Here is a 5,844-nt window from a genome sequence, read left to right as displayed (position 1 = left end):
TTTTTTACATGGGGAACTGAAAGAGGACATTTATATGTGTCAGCCACAAGGTTTTGAGGGAAAAGGGAAATATGATTTTGTTTGTAAATTGCAAAAACCCGTGTATGGACTTAAACAAAGTCTAAGATAGTAGAATATAAAGTTTGACACATATTTTTTGAATATTGGTTTTAGAAGAAGTTAATATGATCATTGCTTATATTACAATAACTCTAAACTTGGAATGAGACATATCTACTCTTGTACATAGATGATATGCTCTTGGCCAGCCCCAAGAAAACTTAGATAATGAGGTTGAAAAACTTGTTAAAGTTAGAATTTGACATGAAGGACTTAGAGAATGCCAAGAAATTTTTAGGGATGGTGATAAAAAGAAATAGACAAGAAAATATGCTAACTATATCACAAGAACCTTACCTGCACAAAGTAATAACAAAGTTTGGCATGAAAGAAACTAAGTCTGTCAATGTGCCCCTTGTTGCCCATATGAATCTCTCTTCTACCCAGTGTCCTAAAACTAAATCTTTAATTTCAGATATGACAAATAAACTGTATGCTAATGCTATTGGATCTGTTATGTTTTCCATGATCACAACACGACCATATTTAGCATATTCAATCAGTTTTTTAAGCAGGTTTATGGCAAAGCTTGGAAAACCACACTGGGCTAGGTTAAAGTGGATGCTTAGATATATAGTGGGGACACTAAGTGGAAGATTATTGTTTAAAAAAGGGTTAGATCCATTTACTCTGAAGGGGCATGTGGATTCTGACTTCGCTGGATATGAAGATCAAAGAAAGTCCACAATTACTTTCTTTTTTACACTGGTTGATAATTGTATCACTTGGAAGTCTCAACTTCAATCTTTTTTTACTTTGTCCAGCACTGAATTTGAGTACGTGACAATTACTAAACGTGTGAAAGAATGCATTTGGCTTAAAGGAATCTTAATTGAACTGAATTTTCCAAGCACTCTACCTGTTGTACTGATTGATAGCAAGTGCTCTATTCTTAAGCAAGAATCTTGTCTATCATGAAATGTCAAAACACATTGAGGTGAAGTACCATTTCATAAAAGAAAAACTCTCATATGGTGAAATGGTTCTTGAGAAAATTCATAGTGACTTTTAACCCTGCTGATATGGGAACTAAAATACTGTCTGTTAATAAATTCAGATCTTGTTTGTCACTTCTTAATATTGATACATGTTAATTTTTGTGCAGGTACTTGGGCAATGATGTAGGCTATGGCATGTCAATGCATTATAGCAACAAGAGAGTGTGTGCAGTTTGAGAATTGAGGTGAAGAATTGTGAAGTTGTGTTTCTCAAACCACGACTTTATAAGTGGGGATGTGTTTTGTACATTTGCACCCAATCTGGAAAAATGGCATTCACATATAGGTTTATTCTTAGTCACTCGAGTTGTGCTTCTTTAAGCCTGTTGTGGGCCGTTGATTATATCCAATGGTTGAGATTTAACCTCCTAACCATTTTAAGGTATGGAGACCGTTCGAGATTCTAGAGGCTTCATTTTTTTGGTCTTTGGTTCTTGAGTTTTCTCTCTCCTTACTACGATGTTTGTTCTTTTTTTTCTTCTACTTCGATCTGTTGATTGATAGTAAATTTTGTAATGATATTACAGTATCTGATGATGGTAGAACTTGTAGTGCAGTGTTTAAGACCTGATTTATGGCTGGAAAATTTGTACTGAGTTTTTGCAAGGATTTGTCTAGTTGAGTTAGGCTAGGGTTGTGTATTGTGAGATCCTTATGGATTTGGTTGTGTATTGTGAGATCCTTATGGATCTATGACCATACAGTCGTTTGATTTGGCTTACTCACTCCGGTTGCACACTCTCTCTTGAAGGTTTTTTGCATAGTGACGAGCTTACCTCTGAGCCCCTAGATTAGGCAGTGTTTGTCTGAACTGGGTGAACAATCCCTTGTGTTTGTTTATTTTCTTGCACTGTCTTTTATTACCTTTCCGTTGTTTGTGGGTTTTGAGTTAAAATACCCAACATGTTGCTCTTGGTATTGCTTCTTCTTGGAATTGAATTTGGCTTCTCGCGCACACAATTTTCTTCTTGATTCATCCCATATATATAGTAATTGAAAAACGAAAAGCATCAACTAAGTCCTAAAGAAACTCAATTTTCTTTTCGTTCTTTTTAAGACACAAGAAAAGACAATGTGCAAGGTTTCCTTGGTAGTTTAGGGTTTTAACTAAAATTCCTAGTTATTTTCCTTAAACCATAATTACTGTTGACACACTAAAAGTGCAGCCCAAATCAAATAGCCCAAAGAGTGAAGCCCAATTGGGGAGTCCAGGATAAATGTTCAAACAGGATTATTGATGAATGCAGTGGAAGCCCATGAACACAGTAACATCATTGCCCAAACTTGCAAGACGCCCAGAATCTGAGCGAATGGAGTGCCTTACGGTCGCCCAGAGCGATGACCCCATTCTCGCCCAAACCTTCGAATCGCCCAGGATTTTAGCAAGCATAAAATATTATGGTTATCCAGAATAGCAGTTATTGAGTAATCTTATCATATTCAACGATTCAAGGAGCCCAGTTGAAAGCGGTTGAACGACAAAGAGTAATGACAGCAATTAGAGACAAGTTAGTCACCATAAAGAAAGTGGATAGTTATAAAGCAATCAAGCAGTTTCTAAGCGATTTGTCACGAGGAAATCATCAAGGGAATATAGAAAGGAAGAGAAGACATGGAGAAAAGGCAGGAATCAAACACTCTCAAATAGAGAATATGTAATTTTAATTTCTTAGCTTAAATTTAAAAACTTCTTTTAGTACTCATGTACTTGCGCCCCTTTGAGGCATTCTGTTTATTTTCAATTGTAAATCATCACCAATAAAACACCCATTTTTGAGACTTTGTCTCAAGAGGTCTGTTCCTTACACAATCGTCTGATCCCTCTTTTAATTGTTAGCGACTACCCGTACGAAACAATTACCATTGAGTCTTTTAACTCGATCAATTTGTTGGACTTAGACCCTTTATCCACTTCAAAACATTGGGCGAACACCCAACAACACATGTCACATGATTTCTTCGCCTAAAACCTGCCTAACTTTTACAACTTTTTGGACCCATTTCCTCTATTGTGTGTGAGTGCAATCTTAGATTCTTAGAATAAGACAATATATTTCTAACAAATCATTTAATTCATCCGTGAAAAATATGAATGAAATCGATTGAAGAGTGGTTCGCGCGATCCAAGATGAAATCTTTTCATATATATCCACTGCAGAAATTCTGAGACCGAAATTGTCTGATTGCAATTTATGACTCAGACTGCGATAGCCAAAGTCTAACAAGTCACTTTCTTGTTCACAACTTGCATTATTAATTTGGCATGCTTTTGAACAGAGATTAGAAATGCGTGGGAAGGATTTTAATTCTTTTTCTTTTTCTTTTTCGTACGCAGCAATTCTTGCCAACACGAGAATCTATAAAGTCAGAGGTGTTTCAGATGCAATGTACTGATATAACGATACTCAAGTTGCGTATACACATCTCGTTGGTGGAGCGAATCCTAAAAAATTTGATAAATAACAAATCTTTTATTTCTGTGAATGCAAATTTAAATTAGAAAATTCAAAACGTCAGGCTAGAAACTCATTGCTTCTTTGAATAATTAATGTTTTTGGGGCTACAATTCCGTTGAACTTAAAATTTGGTAATAAGATCAAACTGTGAAACATCTTTTGATCACCTCATTATCCATATATATGTTGCCCACACAAAACATTTCGCTACGCAAAAACTACCTTTCATAATTTGAGGGATTTCAAAATTCATATTCTTAAAGTTTTCGCTTCGATTCCTTATTTCGCACTGTGTCATTCATCGTCGGTGTGGTCGCTAATTATGTAGACTACATTCTCTATAGTTTTCAACTAGACTTCGTTGATAGAGAAATACTTAGTTGTCCATATACAAGCGTGACTTAGTCTGGTGGCATCAACTTGTGCATTATTTGAGTATATATTCCATCCAATGAGTGGAAGATTAAAATATTAATAATTATAAATTCATCTAGGCCTCCATTTTTGGGAGAAGCTATAAACTATTTAATTTATAATTAAAAAGAAAAGAGTGATAGATAAATGGATAATATATATTTATGGATTCATTGAAATGTGTCGTTAAAAAATGAAGTTTGTTAATTTTGTAAATAATTTATTAATTTTACCTGAAGTTTTTATACCAGGTTTCCAAACCTGGTCCCACAACAACAAAGAAATTAAAAGCCCATATATATATATATATATGGTCCTGTTTGGCACCCATTTTTATCAAAATGCATTTTTCTCTCTCTTCTTTTCAACCACACATTCTTTATTAAAATAATGTTACACGTAAATCAAAAACTTTTTCTTATTTTTCAACCACACATTTCCTATCAATTTACTATTCAAAAATGCATTTTCACATAAAAATTCCTACCAAACACCCTCATATATTAGCAATAGAAGCACTGTAACTGATTGTCAATAATATCACACAGCTACTTAGTAACATCACTCGTTCTATTTATGAACGTTTTCATTTTTATTTTTGTTTTTTTATGATTATTATTGAAAATGTTCCCTTGAATCTATATCATAAATATGGTATTAAAAAAATAATAAAAAAGAGAAGAAGAAGAAGAGGAGGAGGAGGAGGAGGAGGAGGAGGCGATTTAAGAATCCATTGACTAGAAAATTTAGTCTAAAATTGATCAAGCATTTTGCTGGTCCTACATTGTCAATTTAAAGTGAATATGATATTACAAGTGGAGGAAAAACCATGGGATCATCTCTAAATGAGAAGGCCGTAAAATCTGACTAAGTTGATGACTCAAAGAGATTAATATTGAGCTCATCTGAATTATTCAACCAATTATATGTTAGTTTTATTTTCTATCTATTTTGGGACTATAGATTTATGGTTTTTATTCAAGTACGACCGATTTATATATTTGTGACACACTTGTAATTATTTGTTTTTGTATATAAAAAGGGTTGAATTTACAAGAACAAAGCAGCTAGGCTAGGGACACATCGAGCCCTCACCATATATAGCAGCCGTCAATTTATAAAGGATAGGCCCACTATCCTTCAAAATTATGAAATTTCAAGGATACCTTATTAATTAATACATTTATTAACCACATATTCAATACGTTCTAAACTTTCAAAACCCAAAGCCCAAATCAGACTCTCCATTCCAGAAAACTCCCAAGAGAAATATGCGCCTTCATAAGAGCCTCATAATATTTTAAATTACTAGGGAAGTTGCTTGATTGGAATAAATCATTACCTGCTGCATCTACATGAAATCCCACCACGCTTCTAGAAAAAAGCCATGATAGAACGCTGTTAGAGAAGAGAGCTATTTGAAGGTGTTTCGCGCGGGTAGTCGCTAACAATTAAAAGGGATCAGACGATTGTGTAAGGAACAAGTCTCTTGAGATAAAGTCCCAAAAAGGGGTGTTTTATTGGCGATAACTTTACAATTGGAACTTAAACAGAATGCTTCTAACGGGCGCAAGCACACGAGTACTGAAAAGAAATGTTTAAGTCTAAACTAAGAAATTGAAATTACATATTCTCTGTTTGAGAGTGTTTGATTCTGGTTTTCTGCTCTATGTCTTCTCTTCCTTTTATATTCCCTTGATGATTAATTTTTATTGATCAACCGCTTAGAAACTGCTTGATTATTTTATAACTACCCACTTCCTTTATTGTGGCTATCGTGTCGTGGAACTGCCATCTTTAACTGCTACCACTACTTTTTATCGTTCAATCGTCTTCAACTGAATTCCTTGAATCGT

This window comes from Olea europaea, chromosome 6 (genome assembly GCF_002742605.1).
Source record: "Olea europaea var. sylvestris chromosome 6, O_europaea_v1, whole genome shotgun sequence".
Lineage (NCBI taxonomy): Eukaryota > Viridiplantae > Streptophyta > Magnoliopsida > Lamiales > Oleaceae > Olea > Olea europaea.
The sequence above is the reverse complement of the archived record's forward strand: the minus strand, read 5'-3'. Positions refer to the sequence as shown.